Source organism: Cervus canadensis, chromosome 6, assembly GCF_019320065.1.
Source record: "Cervus canadensis isolate Bull #8, Minnesota chromosome 6, ASM1932006v1, whole genome shotgun sequence".
Lineage (NCBI taxonomy): Eukaryota > Metazoa > Chordata > Mammalia > Artiodactyla > Cervidae > Cervus > Cervus canadensis.
In genome coordinates, this window is record NC_057391.1 from 1,328,589 (window position 1) to 1,350,760 (window position 22,172).

Below are 22,172 nucleotides of genomic sequence, written 5' to 3' on the forward strand. Positions count from 1 at the left end.
ATTTTGTGATTATCTTTGTATCTGATCAGTATTAATCCTTTGGATCAAGTGCAGTGTGCTATAATTGATAAGCAACTTTCAGATCATCTTGTATTTCTGAAACACCGGGCCTCATGAAATTATTCTGAGACCAACTGAGAATATCAAAAGCATTCCTTGTGTCAAATCAACATTTCATTCCACTTGAGATGCTGGAATCACACATGCTTTTTACACAAACCTGCTCAGGTTGCTCCTTTTCCTCTCCTCATGTGCTCTTAGAAAAATATCTGCCTGTACAGCACTCTGTTTGTCTGTCTGTCTCTCCTTGTAAGCCTGAATTCCAAAAGCTGATTATTTTAGGGACAGAGGTTTTGTCTGTTTGTTTCTTTGCTGGCTTGTGTAGAATCCAGCCAAGTGCAATTTTCACAAACCTGCCTGAAACTGTGTTGAGCCTCATGTTTTCTCCCTTCCTCCGTAGTGTTGCATTAAAACACATTCCTTCTAGGCTGAGGGCTTCCCAGGCTCAGCGGTGAAGATCCGCCTGCCAAGCAGAGACGGGGTTTGATCCCTGGGTTGGGAAGATCCCCTGGAGAAGGAAATGGCAACCCACTCCAGTATTCTTGCCTGGGAAATCCCATGAATAGAGGAGCATGTCAGGCTCCATGGGGTCACAAGAGTCAGACAGGACTTAGCAACTGAGGAGGAGCTTGAGCTGGGGTAGGGGCTGAGGAGGTGGCCACGCACAGCCCAGAGTGCTCTAGGACAGCCTCTCAACATCAGGCCAAGCATCTTCATAAAACGTTGTACTTGTTATGCTTTTATTATTATAAAAGTACATGCTTACTTTAGAAAATTTAGGAACCTCCAAACCTCCCCGTTCAAAAAAAATCTTTCATATTCAGTTCCATTCTCTGAATGTTCAATCACTAAGTCATGTCTGAATCTTTGTGACCCCATGGACTGTAGCAAACCAGTCTCCTTTGTCCTCTACTATCTCCCAGAGTTTGCTCAAATTCATGTCCACTGAGTCAGTGATGCCGTCTAACTATCTCATCCTCTGCTGCCCCCTTCTTCTTTTGGCTTCAGTCTTTCCCAGCTTCAGCATCTGCTAGTGCTGACACTATTTTATATAGCCTTCTGGTCATTTGTATATCTTTTCTGCAAAAATGATATAGAAGTGCTTTACAACCTACTTTTTATTTAATACTGTTTCATGAAAATGTTCTAACAAGTTTTAAGTGTTCTTATACAACACCATTTTAACGTCCCTATGATTTTCTGCTACACAGATGCATAGACATGACATAATTTATTCAATTAGTCTTTAGTTTTTGGATATTTAAGCTGTTTCAAAACTTGAAGAATATAAATATAACTAAAGTGAATATCTTTGAAGTGATATCTCTAAGTATTCATGCTAATTTTATAACAGTGGTATCTTTTTATTAAAAAAAAAAAGGTGAAAGTCACTCAATCATGTCCGACTCTTTGTGACCCCCATGGACCCCAGTCCATGGAATTCTCCAGGCTGGAATACTGGAGTGGGTAGCCTTTCCCTTCTCCAGGAGATTTTCCCAACCCAGAGATCGAACCCAGGTCTCCCACATTGCAGATGGATTCTTTACCAGCCGAGCCACAAGGGAAGCCCATTCAAAAAAAAAAAAAAAAAAAGAGCCGTACAATGCTGTGTTTAAAAACTAAGACTTTGACTGTATGTCCCTATCAGTTTTGCTTTTCAAGCCTGTATGCTGCAAAACTGATGTGTTCTGTGAACGCAGGGGTGACCCTGCCCTTGAGACCATGACTGGAGAAGGACCATTTAACAATGCCATTGATGCGGCGTTACTTTAGTTGCTATCATGCATAAATGAAGACTATTGTGGGGGCAGGGAGAATGCTGTTGTATGTGTTTTTGAGTGTTGTATATTCTTTTTCCTCTAATTCAAATGTACTCTGCTTTGAGCCTCAGTTGAACCCAGCTGGTGGAGACCCAGTATCTAAGGTCATGGTAGGGTTTGGACTTAGAGCAGAACATTTGAAGAGGTCGCTTTTGTCTTCATGTTTATCAGTCACTTTCTGCTCCTTATCCTATCTACCAGGTCCCTTGAAGCAGGGCAGTTCTGTGTGAATCTGGGTCCCTGTGTGTAGAGAGGGGAGAAGTCATGGGTGAGGTGGAAGCCTCCTATGCTGAGAGTCAAGCCTGCCCTTTAAGGCTCTGCTGCTGAGAGGGGTGGAGGGGAGGCTGCTGTGAGGGTGTGGCCTGCAGGTCACTAGGTCACCCAGCCCTCCAGCATCCACCTCCTTCCCCACCAAGCCCTTTCTACTGCTCCAGGCAGCTCTCCCAGGCCTGTCGCTTCTGATTCCCATACTCCCAGCTCCAGAGCTGCCTCCTCCTCCAAAGCTCCCTATTCCTGAGACTCATTCATGGGTGGCTGGGCAGGAAAGGAACAATTGCTCAAAACAGTAGGTTTTTATTATTATTATTCTTTTAACTAACCAAAGAAAAACAAAAGTTTTACCTTAATTCTTGACACAATTGCTTTAATTTTAATTTGAAAAATTTGACAATTAAAATGGTAGAAAGCTTATTTTAAAGCATAGAGAACGTTTATTTTATTAGATTGTACTGTGTTTCACAAAAATGGAGCTGTGGTTTAAAGGGAAGATAGATTAAAAAAAAAAAAACAACTCTTTAAGACCAGCTATGAATTTTCATAAATTAAATTCTGGTATTCTCTCTAAAATAAAACTTTAGAACTACAGTTCCAAGAGTTATCAGCATAAATTCTCACCTCTTATTTAACATTTAACAAGTTAAGATAGAAAGGGAACTTTAGCTTTTTGTTAGTTTATATCATTAATTTCTTTGAGCCCCTTTTTTGGGGGGGTGGGGCAAGAATACTGGAGTGGGTTGCCATTCCCTTCTCCAGGAGATCTTCCCGACCCAGGTTTTGAACCTGGATCTCCCGCATTGTAGGCAGACGCTTTATGACTTGTAACTGTAGAAGACATTCTTTTATTTCTTCTAAAGTTAAAGTAGTTCAGTCAGATTCAATCACTATTCCTCTTAACCGGTACCTGAGTTCTCTGATAATTTAAAAAGTCTGTTTGTTCATTTCTTGATCAGGAATAATAAATGCCCTGGTAGCTCAAAAGCCATTGTGGTTAGAATCCACTGAGATTAGGCCTTGGCACCTCTATGAGGAAGTGCATTCCAGAGTCAAGAGCCCTGCACCCGGCCGGCCTGCTGCCCCACCCAGAGGAGTTCAGCGCCAGGGCAGGCATCCAGAGCATTCCTGCAGATCTGCCCGGCAGAGGCGTTCGGGGTAAAGCAGGAGGCCAGATGGCAGGAAGGAAGTGCATGTTTGTCCAGCCCTTTCTCTGACAAGTTCTTGGCACCTCGAGTAAGTGGGTTCATGTCATAGAAGAGCTTCTGCTGTAAGAAGGGCAGTAAAGACAGAATGTTTAGCTATAATCCGTAATTAGCTATTTGAAAAGTAATGGGTGAAACCATTTACAGTGGATAAACAATGCTGCGATTGTCTGGTGCAGCATTTTGAGTTTTTAAGGATATCATACTGATGAACAGAGAAATAAATAGGTGCAGTGTAGTCCTTCAGGCAGTTGAAAAGCCGGTTCAGGTGACATTTTGGCATTCTGGAAGTCTCTGCAGACACAATGCAAAAGGGATCATGACAATGACTTGTGAGTGAGGACGGTCTGGAAACAGATAGCTCTTGCTCAGGCCAAGCCAGTGTTTCTTTGCAGGAAAGAGGACTCAGTGTTGCCAAATCTTCCACTGTCTTAAGGGAAGCATGGAATTTGGGTATTTATAGAAACTTTCCAGAGTTTTAAGTATTGGCAATTAATTTCATTTTGAAGAAAGTCTTTGTGTGCTAAATGAAACCTTCCTAAAGGGCCACTATGGCTTGAGGGCTGCCTCTTCGGAACCTGATTGACAGAGTTGGTATGAATGACTGGCCCACCTGCCCTGGGGTCTCTGTGGTTTCTGCAGCATCTCCTGTAGGGTCCCTAAGTCAGCTTCTACAGTCCATGACTCCCCGCAGGAGCACTTTGTAGCTGGTAGGTGAGTTGGCCAGCTCCAGGGGTTGATGGTGCCATACAGCTCTAAAGCCCCTAGCAAATGATTCGCATGTGGAAAGCTGACCGACGCTTACTGGTGCCCTGAGCTGGTGCAGGCCAGAGCAGGAGAGACCGAGAAATGCAGGAGAGCAGCCCGAGCAGGAGTGACAGTGAAGTACGCTTTCACCATTTTGGTGCAGGAAAACTCCCTGGGCTGCTGGGAAATGGTAATGTCAAGAAAGTAATAATCACTCATTGAGCCCTTGCTCTGGTTGACATGTGCCAGATGTGAGGGCAGCAGAAGCCCAGCTTGATTTGTGGTGATCAAAAATATATTTTATTTATTTTTATTTTTTTTTCAAAAATATATTTTAAAATAAATTTTTTTTTAAGGCAGTCGACAAGCCAGCTATGTGAGTAGAGACTGGTGTATCAGACTTAGCTCCATCTTGTAAATCGGGGTTCAGCCTCAGTCATTCTTGGACTAGTTGTGTGATGTTATGAAGTCACTTAACCATCCTAAGCCTCAGTTTCTTTGTGGGTCCAGTGGTGTTACCTCCTGCCTCACAGGTTGTTGTCATGGGACATAGCATCATGTTGGGAATGTGGAAGGGCGCTTTCCACATTCTTTAGTTTCTCTTTCAAACTTCTCTTTAGTTTCTTTCTCCTAAATCAAAAGGAGTCTTTCTATACATAGCGGGGACCAGTCTGTGAGTCCACCTGGCAGTCTTTGAATTATATTTATCATATAGCATCAGTTTCACATACAAAGGTTAATATCATGTGGAGGAGGTGTGGCCTTTTGGGAGTGATGTGTGGACAGAGTCATTGAAGTTCAATGAATGGGCTTCAGAAAGAAACTGGTTACCACTGGATTGGCACCAATTTATTCTGGAAGATTAGGTATAAACAATATGAAGGAAGTGGGCAGGTCAAAGTGCTCCCTTTGGGGGCAAGTATATTGCTTCCTTCTTCCCCTGCCTGCCCAAAGATCTCTGGGCACCCAAGGGCAGCTGTTGTCAGGCAGTATTAGGAGCCCAGAGCTGGGGGTTGTCCTACTTACCCTGTTCCTACTCCTCAGAGTAATCATTTTTCTCCACTTATTTTTAGCCCCTACTCCATGCTCACCGTTCTCCAGGCTGTCTAACCCCCTGGATAGTCTATGGCTGTGAGTTGAGAATAACAAACTCCTTACAGTGAATCCATAGTAATGAGATTGTATGCTGTTTTTAAGGTTCACATAGTTAATCATTTCATCCTCTGTGTAAGGTGGTTTTCCCTACTTGAGGTGATTAGGCACTAGGCCTACCCAAGTGCATTTTTCACATTGAGCCGACAATGGAAATAGAAGATAAAGGGCAAAGCTGAAAGGGCTCGGAGAGGGAGTCAGAGTTGTTGAGTGAAGAGGAAATAGCAGTCACGGCTGTGGATCTGTGATTTCATAAGTCAAGTCACAACCTCAACATGTTGTTAGATGAGCAGCAGCCTTACTTCTGCCGTATGAGCAGGCCCGTGTCTATGTTTGTCATCACGAGAGACTGGGAACTACCCAAATGTCCACTAGTAGGGCACTGACCTGATAAAATAATAGATGTGTACCCCTGGGAAATACCATGTGTCTTTTAGAAGAAATTTGAGGGCAGGATTTGAATTTGTGTTGGCCGACTCTGTAGTCCCTCCACGTCTGCTGGAAAAGGTCAGATCCCCTGAGGAGCTCCCCAGGCAGAGGATTGTTAATAACTAATAGTCATTGAGCATCACTGCATGCCCTGCAGTGTACTGGGCACCCTGCAAGTAGTATTGCCCTCATTTCTTTTAGAAGATGCTCTGACTCACAGTGTACAGGTCAAAAGTCAGAGGCAAGGACTTGTCCAGCACCCCAGAGCTGGATATGAACCAGGTCACTCTGGAGAGGGAACAAAAAAGAAAGTGATAAATTGGCATCGATATGAAATGATTTCCAAGATACAGAATAAGCAAGGGGGGAAAAAAGGGCAGGGGTAGTGGGTAGCAGCAGGCAATACACTCCCATTACATAAAAATACGATCAAAAATAGAAAATCAGAAATGGGAGACAGATATGTTTACTCTGTTCTTTAATAGTATTTGCATTTTTACCATGTTGTATTTGAAAAAAGCCCTTCAGATAATTGTCATGAGTGTCTTAAGTTCACAGAGTAATTTCAAATGTCCATTCAAGTTTCCAACAGATAGATTCTTGAAAAGCTCAGATGAGGACACTATTGTGCTAGGATGCATGCATGATAATTTATGAAAGATGTAATAGAATAATACGAGATGGATCATCCAAGTTCAAATGTTAGGATTACTACTGTGCTGTAACAGATACAGCCCAGGTCTTCAAGGCAAAGGCACTAGACATGCTTATAGCTGTGCATTTAAATGTAAGCCTTACCCACTACAATATTGTAAAGTAATTAGCCTCCAACTAATAAAAATAAATGAAAAAAAAATAAATGTAAGCCTTAAAGTATAGGAAATTGCACTGTAGATCATCAAGTGAAAGGAGGAAGACTTACATAGGACCCACATATGTTTTTGGATTAGATGAAATAGAGAATAGTCACTTGTGTTGTTGGCAAGGAAACTGAGGCCCGAAGAGGTGAAATGATTTGCAACTGTAGCAAGTTCTGGAACCTGGAGGTTGTCTGGATGAGAATCAGTAGGCACTGTCTGGGAAAAGATTGATAAAATTGATAAAAATAGCTCTCACACCTAATGGGCACTTAATAGGCATTGTGAAGTTTTTGCATGTTTGTCCTCTCTAGGTCAGCTGAAGACAGGAAGGGAAGACATTAGTAAAAATTCTCATTTAAGGAAATTAGAAAAGGCATTCTAACCCAGAGTGTAACAACTATGTGGGTAGTTTTGGAGATGATTTCTAGAAAATTTAGGAAATTGTTAACTTTGTTTTAGAGAAAGTGTGACTATGACTTTCCTTCTTCAAACTGGTAAGTCAGAATTAGGTCATCTAATGAGGTGTGGTCCAAATCTGTGAGCCCACTTTCTCTTCACTGTAAGAATTCCCGCAACTGATGATATAAGCCTTGCATTGAGAAGGCATGTGGGACAGTGGCAGGAAAAAAAATGTATCTGATTTGAGTAGATTTGAATTCCTGGTCTAACTTGACTGTGACTTGTAACACATCATTCAGCATGGCTGAGCTTTCATCTCATTGTCCATGAAGTGAAGCAATTCTTTTGGTAAAAAGCTGTGAGGAAGGTAGGTGTTATCCTCATCTTACACATAAGGAAACTGTAGCTCAAAAACATTGAACACTTATTCAGAGTTACACAGATAGTAAGAGCAGCAGCAGAATTTGAACTGAAGTTTTTAGAATATAAAGGCACATCCTTGGAAAGTAAATGGAAAACAAAAAAGTGAAAAGTATTTTGAAAATAAGTATATGTCCTCTATTTTTCCACTATTGTGTGATTTCTTTACTTCACTAGATCTGCTGTTTCAGCAGGTATTTTTGAAGATAGTACATTTATAGAGTAGCAGCAAATCATTTTGTTTTTTATATCATCAAGTTGTTTACAGAAAATATTTAAGTTCTTTGGGACATTTTACCTAGCAAAGAGGGGAAATGACAGTAACTGTGTTAATTGCAAGGAACATTAGGTCCCAGAGTCTGGGGTATGTTTGTTCAAGGTTGTCTTCCTTTGTTGACACCCTTTTCTATTCTGCCTTGAAGCTAATGTTTATTTTCATTCTGTAAAAAATGTCTTAATATATGGAAGACTGGTTAGATTTTCTCTAAAAAGTTAATGTTTCCACTCTTTCTGGGAGTGTTTAGCATTCCATGCATAGCTATCAAAATTAAAAAAGCAACCAAGGCTAAAGGTATACTGTATATTCCAGTTAAATAGCATAGCTTTAGTGAGTTACCATAAATGATATTTTTGTTCCCTTTACTTTCTCATTCAACAAGAATTAATTGAACACTTGTTTGTCATAAGACTTGTGATGTTGTAATTAATAATAATTAATCATTTGGCCTTCCAAATGATGGGAAATTAATCATTTCCCCATTTCTGGCACAGAGCTCCTTAAACACTTGGAATTTGCTAAGTGATAAGAACTTTGAACGTGAAAGGAGCGTCATTTGTTACTCATAACAAGCCCCTTTTCACCACATCTGAGTTTATGGTGATGAGATGACTTCTGGGAAGCCCCAGACAAGGAGGGGTGCTAACTGCCAGGGGAACTAAATGTGAACAGAGGGTCAGAAACTTCTGTCTCATCTGGTGATGTCTGGGGAGGGGAGAGACGCTGGAGGTTGAATCAATCTCCCATGGCCAGTAATTTCATCAATCATGCCTATTAATGAAGCCTCCCAAACCTAGAAAGGATAGGGTTCTGAGGGGTTGGTGAACATACAGATGTAGATGTGGGAAGAGTGGTGTACTTTCAGCATGGAAGGTCTCTGTCTCTTTCCATGTATCTTTGCCCTGTGCCTCTCTTCATCTGACTGTTTTTGAGTTACATCCTTTTACATGTAACAAATCAGGAATCTAGTAAGTAACTGAGGTCTGAGTTCTGTTAGCTAATTTAGGAGATTAATTTTAGAAGGGGGTCTTGGGAATCTCTGATTGGTAGCCTGTTGGTCAGAAGCCTAGGTGACCACCTGGACTTGCAACAGGCATCTAAAGTGGAGGCAAGAACCTAGAGCCTGTTATACAGAGTGAAGTAAGTCAGAAGAAGAAAAACAAATTCTGCATAGTAACACATATATATGGAATCTAGAAAGATGGTACTGACTAACCTATGCGCAGGGCAGCAATAGAGACACAGACATGGAGAACAGACTTGTGGACACAGCAGGAGAAAGAGAGAGTAGGACAAATAGAGTAGCATCGAAACACATGCATTCAGTTCAGTTCAGTTCAGTTGCTCAGTCGTGTACGAATCTTTGCTACCCCATGGACTGCAGCACGCCAGGCCTCCCTGTCCATCACCAACTCCCGCAGTCTACTCAAACTCATGTCCATTAAGTCAGTGATGCCATCCAACCATCTCATCCTCTGTCGTCCCCTTCTCCTCCTGCCTTCAATCTTTCCCAGCATCAGGGGCTTTTCCAAGGAGTCAGCTCTTCGCATCAGGTGGCCAAAGGATTGCAGTTTCAGCTTCAGCATTAGTCCTTCCAGTGAACACCCAGCTCTTATCTCCTTCAGGATGGACTGGTTGGATCTCCTTGCAGTCCAAGGGACTCTCAAGAGTCTTCTCCAACACCACAGTTCAAAGGCATCAATTTTTCGGTGCTCAGCTTTCTTCACAGTCCAACTCTCACATCCATACACGACCACGGGAAAAACCACAGCCTTGACTAGATGGACCTTTGTTGACAAAGTAATGTCTCTGCTTTTTAATATGCTGTCTAGGTTGGTCATAACTTTCCTTCCAAGGAGTAAGCGTCTTTTCATTTCATGGCTGCAATCACCATCTGCAGTGATTTTGGAGCGCAAAAATAAAGTCAGTCACTGTTTCCACTGTTTCCCCATCTATTTGCCATGAAGTGATGGGACCAGATGCCATAATCTTAGTTTTCTGAATGTTGAGTTTTAAGTTTTCACTTTCCCCTTTCACTTTCATCAAAAGGCTCTTTAGTTCTTCTTTGCTTTCTGCCATAAGTATGTTGTCATCTGCATATCTGAAGTTATTGATATTTCATCCAGTCCAGCATTTCTCATGAGATACTCTGCATATAACTTAAATAAGCAGGGTGACAGTATATGGCCTTGAATCTGTTTGTCACTTCCATTGTATAATTGTAAGGGATTTGATTTATGTCATACCTGAATGGTCTAGTGATTTTCCCTACATTCTTCAATTTAAGTCTGAAATTGGCAATAATGGAGTTCATGATCTGAGCCACAGTCAGCTCCCGATCTTGTTTTTGCTGACTGTATAGAGCTTCTTCATCTTTGGCTGCAAAGAATATAATCAATCTGATTTTGGTATTGACGTCTGGTGATGTCCACATGTAGAGTCTTCTCTTGTGTTGTTGGAAGAGGGTGTTTGCTATGACCAGTGCATTCTCTTGGCAGAACTCTGTTAGACTTTGTCCTGCTTCATTCCGTACTCCAAGGCCAAATTTGCCTGTTACTCCAGGTGTTTCTTGACTTCCTACTTTTGTATTCCAGTCCCCTATAATGAAAAGGACATCTTTTTTGGATGTTAGTTCTAGAAGGTCTTGTAGGTCTTCATAGAACCGTTCAGCTTCAGTTTCTTCAGCATTACTGGTTGGGGCATAGACTTGGATTACTGTGATATTGAATGGTTTGCCTTGGAAACGAACAGAGATCATTCTGTCGCTTTTGAGATTGCATCCAAGTACTGCATTTTGGACTCTTTTGTTGACTATGATGGTTACTCCATTTCTTCTAAGGGATTCTTGCCCACAGTATTAGATATAATGGTCATCTGAGTTAAATTCACCCATTCCAGTCCATTTTAGTTCGCTGATTCCTAAAATGTCGATGTTTACTCTTGCCATCTCCTGTTTGACCACTTCCAGTTTGCCTTGATTCATGGACCTTGATTCATGGAGAAGGATAAGAGGCTTATGGAAGAAGCTTCCTGATGAGAGAGACTGATGGGGGAAAACTGGGCCTTGTTCTGATAGGCAGGGCTTCTGGTGGCTCAGAAGGTAAAGTGTCTGCCTACAGTGCGGGAGACCCGGGTCCAATCCCTGGGTTGGGAGTATCTCCTGGAGAAGAAAATGGCAACCTACTCCAGTATTCTTGCCTAGAAAATCCCGTGGACAGAGGAGCCTGGTAGGCTACAGTCCATGGGGTCGCAAAGAGTCAGACATCACTGAGCAACTGCACTCACTCACTTGGTCAGTAAATCTTTAATCCAATTTTCTGGTGAAGCAGGGCTGTGTTCCCTCCCTGTTATTTACCTGGGGCCAAACTATGGTGGAGGAAGTGAAGATAATGGCGACCGCCCTCAAAAGGTCGCATGCATGCACTGCTACACCTGGTGCCCCTGACCCTGCAGCTGGCCACCGCCGACCCCTGCTTCTGCCAGAGACTCCTGGACACTCCCGGGCAAGTCTGGGTCAGTCTCTAGTGGGGTCACTGCTCCTTTCTCCTGGGTCCTGGTGTGCACACGAGGTTCTCTTTGTGCCCTCCCAGAGTCTGTTTCCCCGGTCCTGTGTGAGTTCTGGCAGCTCTATGTTGGGTTAACGGCGACCTCCTCCAAGACGGCTTATGCCGTGCTCAGGTCTGCTGCCCTCAGAGCCCCTGCCCCTGCAGCAGCCCACTGCTGACCCGTAGTTCACAGGAGACACCCAGACACAGTTCTGTCTCCGTCTCTGTGGGGTCTCTGGGTCCTGGTGCACATAAAGTTTGTTTGAGCCCTCTGAGAGTTTCTGTTGGGTATGGGGTTTGATTCTAAACGTGATTCCGCCCCTCCTACCGTTGTGCGGGGGCTTCTCTTTTGCCCTTGGATGTGGGGTATCTCCACAGTCGCTCCAGCTCCACAGAGCTGCATATACATTACCGTATGTAAAGTGGGTACGCAGTGGGAATTTGCTATATAACACAGAGAGTTCAACCTGGTCCTCTGTGACAACCTGGCGGGGTGGGGTGGGCTGGGATGGGAGGTGGGAAGGAGGTTCAAGAGGGAGGAGACAGATGTTATACCTGTGGCTGATTCATGCTGATATAAGACAGAAACCAATGCAACATTGTAAAGCAATTATTCTACAATTAAAAATAAAGAAGGGGGCAGTCTTATGGGGCTGAGCCCTTAACCTGTTTGTTCTGATGCTACCCACGTAGATAGTATCAGGACAGAGTTGAATTTCAGGATATCCTGAATTTCAGGATATTTCAGGATAATTTCAGTGTCTGCTGAAAATTGAAGAATTACTTGATAGTGTTGGAAAAAACACCCAGTACAGACCCTGTTCCATGGAGCAAGACTTGTCCCTGATCTGGAGGAACTTCATCATATAAAAAGAATATAACAATTATTTAGCACTTGCTAAATGACAAGCACTATCTAAATACTTTCTAGAAATTATCTGTTGATGGGTGGAGCTGTGTTCCCTCCCTGCTATTTTCCTGGGGCCAAACTACGGTGGAGGTAATGAAGATAATGGTGACCTCCCTCGAAAGGTCTCATGCACGCATGCTACAGTCTGTGCCCCCAGCCCTGCAGCAGGCCACCGCCAACCCATGCCTCTGTCAGAGACTCCCGGACATCCACAGGCGAGTCTCCTGTGGGGTCACTGTTCCTTCCTCCTGGGTCCTAGTGCACAAGGCTGTGTTGTGCCCTCCAAGAGTCTGTTTCCCAGTCCTGTGTGAGTTCTGGCAGCTCTATGCTGGGGTTAATGCTGACCTCCTCCAAGAGGACTTACACCATACCCACACCCAGAGCCCCTGTCCCTGCGGCAGACCATTGCCGACCCGCACCTCCACAGGAGACGCACAAACACAATTCTGTCTCAGTCTCTGTGGGGCCCCTGGATCCTGGTGTGCGCAAGGTTTGTTTGAGCCCTCATGGGATGGAGAAACAGTGGAAACAGTGGCGGACTTTATTTTTCTGGGCTCCAAAATCACTGCAGATGGTGACTGCAGCCATGAAATTAAAAGATGCTTGCTCCCTGGAAGAAAAGTTGTGACCAACCTAGACAGCATATTAAAAAGCAGAGACATTACTTTGCCAACAAAGGTCCGTCTAGTCAAGGCTGTGGTTTTTCCCGTGGTCGTGTATGGATGTGAGAGTTGGACTGTAAAGAAAGCTGAGCACCGAAGAATTGAAGATTTTGAACTGTGGTGTTGGAGAAGACTCTTGAGAGTCCCTTGGACTGCAAGGAGATCCAACCAGTCCATCCTAAAGGAGATCAGTCCAGGGTGTTCATTGGACGGACTGATGTTGAAGCTGAAACTCCAATCCTTTGGCCACCTGATACAAAGAGCTGACTCATTGGAAAAGCCCCTGATGCTGGGAAAGATTGAAGGCAGGAGGAGAAGGGGACGACAGAGGATGAGATGGTTGGACGGCATCACCAACTCAATGGACATGAGTTTGAGTAAACTCCGGGAGTTGGTGATGGCCAGGGAGGCCTGGCGTGCTGCAGTCCATGGGGTCACAGAGAGTCGGACACGACTGAGTGACTGAACTGAACTAAACTGAGAAATTATCTAATGTAATACTCATATCCACTATATAAGGAGTTTGCTATATCTCCATTTTAGAGATGAGCAAACTGAGTTGCAAAGAGATTTAATAACTTGTCAAAGATCACACAGTGGGCTAATTGGCCTAGCTAGAAATGAATCTGAGTTTGTAAGACTTGTATGCTTAACCACTTTGTCAGACCAAAGAGGTAAAAGACGTACCAAAATCAGGCACGTTGTGGAGTGGAGCACTTTCTATTGCAAGTGTCCAGGAAGGTAGTTTGCTTATGACTAAAGGTATGGTCTATGATACTGTTATGAAGGAAGCAAATTCTGAAGGACTGGTGGCCTGGGACAGAAGATTTCAGCTCCTGACTAGGAGGGGATGCTGGAGGGTTTTCTCAGGGTTCTGTTGACCCAGGACGCTTTGATAGACTAGATTTCCAGAATCTCTTTCCTGGAAGGAGCCTGCCTGTGATAATAGGCTTGCCCCTTCCCAATGGACTTTTTCCTGTTTTCCAAAAGAAAAGTAGTCATTTTTCCCACTCAGAATCTGTTATACTGTTTTGTGTTTAAATGTTCAACCTCCTGGGCTGATGTTGGAAAAGTAAGACGACCTTGATTATCCAGTGACACACCCTCGTATGTCATTTTCTCACTTTGAGTTTCCGCAGAATTGATGAAGGACCCAATTGATTTGCCGTCTAATAGAGAATTTGAAATACTTTTAGATAACATATCACTACTTGTAGAGTTATAGGTTTACATGTAACTTGGAAGTTCTTTGGGACACTGGTGATGTCCTTACGACAGTACTTAACAGAATAATATAAACCTCTACTTAATGTGAACAAGAAAATCTATTCAAATAAAAATAAGACTAGAATTGTTGCTAAACTGTTTTATTTTAGCACAAAATAATATTCTCGAATGGGTATGATCCAGGTTAATCATGGAGAAAACAAGACTATCCTGTTTATCTTATTAAGAATTACTTTTCAATAAAAACTTACTTTTTACATTTAATAATTACTTATCAGCATTGATGTGGTATAGCATGCTGTTAGTAACTGTAATGATAACTTGGTTTAGAAAAAATATTTACCATGTCGAGCTTTATGGTCATGGGAAATAAACCTTTTACTTTATTTCTATTTTTCTGTCACAAAAATAAGATATAGTGATGAATAAATACTTTCAAGCATAAAATATTACTTTGGGATATATTTTTGCAGAGGAGATGAAATTGAATTGCAACTACAAGGAGAATAAAAGATTGCTGTGAAATTTTCAACTGATAAGCTCATTTCATGTATTTTTATTTGCTTATTTTTGTAATTAAAAATATTTTTTTAATTGGAGTACGATTAATTTGCAGTGCACTGTTAGTTTCTGGTGTGCAACGATGTGAATCAGATGTAACACACACACGCATATCCCCTCCCTCTACACCCCGTCCACCCCTCTAGGTCATTTCATGTATTTTTAAAATGAATGACTGTGGATATCAAAGTTCAATGGTATTTTATTACACTGGATATATTTAAGAGAGTCATGAAACAGTTTCATTTAATTAATTTTTTGTTTAATATTTTTTATGAAGTACTGTTGATTCACAATGTTGTGTTAATCTGTACTTATAGCAGAGTGATTCAGTTCTGTGTGTGTGTTCTTTTTAAAAATATTCTTTTCCATAATGGTTTATCATAGGATATTTAATACCATTCTCTGCTATACAATAGGACGTTGTTTACTCATTATGTGTCTTCAAGTTTGCATCTGCTAACCTTAACCTCGCCTACTTCATACCTCCCCAGCCCCCTCCCTGTTGGCAACCACCAGTCTGTTCTCTGTGAATAAAGAGACTCAAAAGTTACATCTTTTTATTAAAAACTTTTAAAACATTATTTTAATTTAATATTGTGTTAGTTTCTGTCATACATGAACATGAATCAGACATAAGTATAAGTAAAAACAGTTACATTTTAAAATGTCGGTATTTACTATATGTTGCAAATGACATCCTTTTGATACTCTTTAAGCTTCTGATGCAAAATGTTAGATATCATCTTAAAAACATGCACTGAGTGAATCATTTTCCAAATTCTTTTAGTGAGTACTTGTGTAAAAAGTTTGAAGAACACTGAGTTAAGGCCTCCTAGATATGAGCTCAACTATGGAAAAACCAGACAAACCAAAAATGTTCTCAATTTTGCCTTAGCAAAATAAACCTTTTAAAAGTGATCTTTACATACAATTATACGTATTTTGTGTTTGTATATACTTTATATGGGGCTTCCCAAGTGGCACAGTTGTAAAGAATCTGCCTGTCAATGCATGAGACACAGGGGATGCAGGTTCGATCTCTGGGTTGGGAAGATCCCCTGGGATAGGAAATGGCAACCCACTCCAGTATTCTTGCCTGGCAAACTCCATGGATAGAAGAACCTGGAGGGCTATAGTCTATGGGCTTACAAGGAGTCAGAAGTGACTGAGCATAAACACCCTTTATATACCACTGTAATGACATCAAATAAAACCTCTAAAGCAGTGGTCTAGCACACTCTTCCGGAGAAGGCAATGGCACCCCACTCCAGTACTTTTGCCTGGAAAATCCCATGGACGGAGGAGCCTGGTGGGCTGCAGTCCGTGGGATCACTAAGAGTCAGACACAACTGAGCGACTTCACTTTCACTTTTCACTTTGATGCATTGGAGAAGGAAATGGCAACCCACTCCAGTGTTCTTGCCTGGAGAATCCCAGGGATGGGGGAGCCTGGTGGGCTGCCGTCTATGGGGTCGCACAGAGTCAGACACGACTGAAGCGACTTAGCAGCAGCAGGAGCAGCAGCACACGCTTCTGGAACAGAACCATCTTTGTGTCTGGTGTGGAACTGTTCACCTGCCCTAGACCAACTGAGCATAAATGAGGGGCCTGAGAAAAGATGGCTGGAGAAGGTTTGCTCTAAACCGTGTGGCCCTGCTGGTGGCCACCGGGGAGGGGGAGTGGGAGAGCAGCGCCCGGATAGGATGTGAGCATTTATTCAGTTCTCCTCCGTCATACTGTGCTCTCATATCACAGGAAGAAAAACTTGGAGACTAAGAGCTTTGCCACACCTCTCGCTTCCAGACAACCATTCACAGAGCCGTGTTGGCACTGGCCCTGGGACGGCTGAGAGGAGAGATAGGCACCCCTCTGCTGTTAGCATGGCTGGCAGCCCCCCCAGCATACACAGGTGTGGATCACAGGTCCTCCAGATAGTACAGCCCCTTTGTTCAACTCTGAGGGCCTAAGGAGAAAACAGATGCTCGGACGTGCCTGTTTGGGTTTTGAAGCAGTGTTCTGACCTACAAAGAAGGATGTTGGCGCCCACCTCTTGGTGTGTGTGCCTTGGTAGCTTGGGCAGAGGATGAAATGCCTTCGTCTTTCCCTCTCCCAGGCTGACCGTGTTGGTCACGAGGGAAGCAGAGGGGTCCAGGAGTGCGCTGGGTCGGGGAGGGAGAGACTGGGAGCAGACCAACCCGGGGAGGGATCTTTCCTGCACAGACGTATTTTCCCAGCAGCTTTCTCATCCACACCCACTCTTTATTATCTACCCTCCAGCTTTCTAGCAGAATGCTTTGTTTGATCTTGCAGTTGACATGTAGCAAAATCAGCCTTAAAAGTCTGTATGTTTGTTGTAAAGAGGTAACTGTATTTAAATACCACCCTTAGGACTTTTGAATGCAGAAACATAAAGGCAGGGGTCTGGCTGCCTCTTTGGGATGAAGGGACTGAGGTCAGGCATTTGAACTTTAAAGAATTAGCCACTGTACACTGAAATACTTTTTATTTTCCAAATCATGTGTTTTGAAATTTAATTGCATTGTACATAATTTAATGAATATCAGTTTTGGCAAATATAAAACCTTTCCTGATGATAGGAAAAAAATATATATATATAAAGTTTCCATGGCCATTTTACTGTTTGTAATTTGTGATGTTAGAAAAATATATTTTGCCAAGTTGTTCTGTCATCTGCCATTTTTTCCCGTAGTACCCAGTTTATAAAGTTCAAAAACCAAAGCAAGGTGATTTTATACTATCAGTGTGAGAACTAGAGTTAAAATATATTTCCAGTTACTGAAATTCTTAATTCATAAATTAAGAATTAAGAATTCATTCTGAGTTCATCCTCCATGCCCACTCTAAATTCAAAGCAGTGGCAACATTTAAATAACATCAGACATTTAAACTAAGGTTGGCAGGTCTCAAATTGAGCCATGAACTTTGGTGTTGGTGGTTTAGTCGCTATGTCGTGTCCGACTCTTGTGACCCCATGGACAGTAGCCTGTCAGGCTCCTCTGTCCATGGGATTCTCCAGGCAAGAATACTGGAGTGGGTTGCCATTTTCTTCTCCAGGGTATCTTCCCAACCCAGGGATCAAACTCAGGTCTTCTGTATTGCAGGCAGATTCTTTATTGACTGAGCTATGAGGGACCTTGTGAGACTCATAATACTATTTACATGCAAAGTGTTTTTGTAATTGAGCATCCCCATGTGAATTCAGTACCTCACCTTGAAATCTGGACATCACAGGGTGACTTTTAAGAATCTCCCCCAGATCAAACAGCTAAACAGACCCTGCGAACGTTGGTTCTGTTTCTGACAGCTGCTCTTCCTGCATGGAAGGCGAGGGTCGCTTAAGATGAGGGCACTGAACTGTGAACAGAGCCAAACTGCACAATAGCGTAGTCATGGTCTGCTGCACACGGGCTGAAATCATCTGCATGTGGGGTGTTAAAGGCTGAACAGATGAGCCCATGGAACGCCGAACAGTGGGCTGCAGTGCTGCCTGGCCCGTAGGGAATCGTGTGGGCCCATGCCACACTGTAGCGTTTAACAGCCCAGAGACAAAGCAGTCACAGATCATGAGCTAGATTTGGCTCCTTAATAAACTGTCTCCTCATAAACTTATTCTTCTACCTGTGACCAAGTCTCATGAGTAAAACCCTTGGGCTTTTGGGGGAGGGGGGTTACCACACCATGTGGCATGCGGGATCTCGGTTCGCTGACCAGGAATGGAACCCATGCCCCCTGCAGTGGAAAGACAGAGTCTTAAACACTTGACTTCCAGGGAAGTCCCAGGCCTTTGTCTTTTTATGTGAATGATATGTAAGTTGAACTGGATGCTTCTAATTCTAAATGACCTTGCTAGACTTAATATGTTATGTAAAACAAAATACAGATTTACTTAGGAGCCTTGGTAATCATATGTGGATAACTGACTTTTGTTGTAGGTCAACTGCTGCTTTCTTTTAAAAGACTAGAAAAGAGTAGCATGCTGTAGCGGAAGGCTGCCGTAAAGCCCTGAGAAGTAGCCCAGGCTTGTAGGGTATGGCTGCGTGTCGTCTCGTCTCCTGCATTTTCCATCCTGCCACATCCAGATTGTTTTTGTCTTAGTTTTGACACTTTTTAAACCTAACATTATTATCCTCAATTTTCCCTTCTAGTGGGAAAAAATAGCAGAAACAGAAAGACATCCTCTATAATAACAGACCGTCACTGAATACTCACCATGTATAAAACACTGTGCTGGAAACGACGGGGCCTCAGTGATACGCCCTTCATTTTATTAAGAGTTTGAGGCCTTATTCACTTTTATTAGTAATTTTATTGTGTGTATTATAAATATTTTTTGAAATACATATGTGGCCATTTGTGTTTCTGGATATTTTAGATGGAAAACAACTATTTGCCCTTCTCTAAAAGAAAGAGTTGCCCCACATGGAGTGATTTGTATAGTGAAGGAAAACTGCCCTTAATGTTTTATTTCTTGACATGAGAAGTAGTTTAATAGCGGTTCACTTTATAATAATTTGTTAAACAGTTCACATGTGTATGTTATATTCTTTTCTGGTGGTCTGTTATAATTTACAATGAAAAAAGAGTGTTGAAAACAATTTCTCCAGTCTCAAAATTTCTTCTGGAACAATGCCTAAAATTCTGTTGTTATCAATTAATTATTTTAGTTAATATTTGGCTTCTCCTTTTTGTCTTTAAAATGCAACTGTTTTGTGACCAGTTAATACATGAAGACATGAGCCCTTTAGTTTGGTTGGTTTGTCAGATCACCACTTCTCTGTAGTTCAAGAATCTGAGCTTATGTAAGAGGGCTGGTTCTGGAAGGTAGGATAATGAGGGGAGGAAGAGTTTTGAAAAGGAAAGCAGTTAGTGCATGTCAGCAAAATGGAAACTCGGTAAGCCTAAAGGATGCATAACCGTCTGTCTCACCTTTGCAGATTTCAGTAAGCAATATTTAATTAATTAGCTTTCTTCTTAAATGATAGTATGATTAAAAAAAAAACTCACTCATTTGACGTAATTAGGACAATGGTTAAAATACAGTATTTTTAAAGTATAGTTATTACTTTCAAGTGCATATTTACTCACATAAAGCTAATAAGTATTGCCTACTTAGAGTTTTTAAAGAACCCTAAATTCATGAATAAAAAGAGTCATATAGGTATGGATATTACATGAATGGATACTTCAGAAAATCTCCCTGTAAGTTAAGGCTTGTAAGTAGCTTTTTTTTTTACAGTTTTCCTAGTAAGGCTTTTACACTTCAGGCTTGTCCAGTTCACATACTTAAAGAGGAGGGAAATGCATATAAATAGATTTTTTGGGGGTTAGTAGTATGCTATTTTGAATATAAAAAAACCATAAATTAAATTGGATTACCCTATCTAGTTACTATGTGTTTGAGTGTGTTATATGGCTGTTATGTTAGTAAAATAGTCTTGTCAGTGAAGCAGTTTATTTTGAAGACATTTGCCTATTGTGTTAGTCATTGTCTTAGAGAGCTTGTGTGTGATTTTTTTCCCTGAAATTCTTTGAGAAAACCATAGATCTATGTTTGACCTCAAAAATTATGACTTAGGTATTGTGAATAACCAAATGTTGGTTTCTTTAAGGAAGTACATATACATATATAGTTTGAAAATTTTCTATTTGAAAATATTCCTCAGTTTTTGGCCTGCCTGTTTATTAAGCTTTTGCAAGCTTGGCAAAGAGACTCAGTGAAAGTGATCAAGCAGCCTCACTTTCCCCAAGGCTGTTAGACTAAGAAAAGCCTGCTCAGCAGTATTACGGTTACCAGGGCTAGGGAGAGGAAGACTGGGATAAATTGGGAGATTGGGATTGACAGATACACACCACTATGTGTAAAATAAATAAATAATAAGGAACTACCGTGTAGCACAAGGACTCTCCTGTGCTACATGACCTACATGAGAAAAGAATCTAAGAAAGCCTGGTGTATGTATGTGTAACTGATTCACTTTGCTGAACAGCAGAAATAACACAACATTGTAAATCAACTATACTCTAATGAAAATTTTAAAATCAAACCACAACAAAAGACAAACAACAAAACACCAAAAAAAAAACCCCCCCCCCAAAACCAAAAGGGGACTGACTGCTCCGTCAAAAGTGACAAGATTTGAAGCAAACCCGGGTTTATTCACCAGCTAGCTGCACAGGACTTCAGTTTAAGCGAAGCCTGCTTTCACTCGCGGCTTCTTCCACTGCTGTTATTGCCAGTGGCATTTGGGCTGGTTTCCTGCTGTGCCCCCATCTTCCCCCCGCCTGGGAAACAGCCCTGTGAATTTCCTTATACGTATAGGAGATATATATATACATATACATATATATATATATATATAAAGGGTGTGTGAATTTCCCTTATATTATAAATTAGTAATACCAGCTTAGAACAATGCTGCATTTAAAAAACATATATTTAAAACTATAAAAAAATATTGATATGGGGACACATCAGCTGTATGGGGCACAAATGCATTAATCCCTCTTGTCACTGTCTCAGGGCCATATCACACAGAGTTCCCACTTTTGAGAAGCAGCTCCATAAATCTGCGCCTGCAATTTTGGGAATATGCCCTTGTGATTTTTATTAAGGGTTATGGCAAAATAGACAGTGACTGGCCACTCCAGTGTCTGATAGCATTGGGAGTTGTTCAGGGGGAGTTGGTTGTGTCCCGTTCATCCGACCATACTCTTCTCTAATGCCTGAATTCTGAATGTTGCTCCCGTGTGAGCTTACGTTTAATGCCACGTATCTTCAGGTTCACCTTTTCACTTCAGGATTCCAAAACTGGAACAAAATTCAGGTATTGAATCCATGTCAAACTGCTCATAATAATAGTTTATGGAGCGCTTATTTGAAACCCCTGTTTGCTTTCTGTGTCTAAGGTGTATCCATTAATGTTTATCACTCCTAATGAGTAGCCAAAGCTGCATCCCAGTGTCCTGGAGAGAATTGCCAACTTCAGGGTGCTCACGCATTTCTCTTGTTATCTCTCAAGGTTGGTTGCCCTTGACAGAGAGTTCTTCTCTTAGTTGACGATTACATGTTTTCCTCATTGGGCATTCTTTTCACTTATCTTCCAAAGAGTCTGTTTCTCCCAGTGTACCCTTAATTTACACTGGCTCCCGAGGATGAGGCACAGGTGGCCATGGAAGGCTGTGCATTGTGGTGGTTTTGAGCTAATTCTCAGGAGCCAGACTGGTGGGTTTTAAAGCTGGGCCCTCGCTCATGAGCTGTGGGACCTTGGCAAACTCCTGTTTTTCTTGTCTTTAAAATGGGAAAAATCTTAGTATAGTAGAGGATTATTTTGAGGATTATATGAGTAAATAGACCAGAAGTACTTAGGAAAGCTTGGTGGCTCAGATGGTAAAGAATCTGCCTACAATGCAGGAGACCTGGGTTTGATCCCTGGAGAAGGGAATGGCAACCCACTCCAGTATTCTTGACTGGAGAATCCCAAAGACAGAGGGTCCATGGGGTCGCAAAAGAACCGGACACAACTGAGCGATTTTCACTTGGGACAGCACCCACCACATAGTAAGTGCTCAGTAAGTATCAGCTCTTATTGGTATTACAGACTTAC

At 42.0% G+C, this 22,172-nt stretch overlaps 1 protein-coding gene across 4 annotated transcripts in view; it reads left to right on the plus strand.

Moving 5' to 3' along the window:
• EPB41L4A (erythrocyte membrane protein band 4.1 like 4A) overlaps nt 1-22,172 on the plus strand; it is a 265,463-nt gene that overhangs the window by 190,637 nt on the left and 52,654 nt on the right. The gene's annotated exons all lie outside the window — the stretch shown is intronic.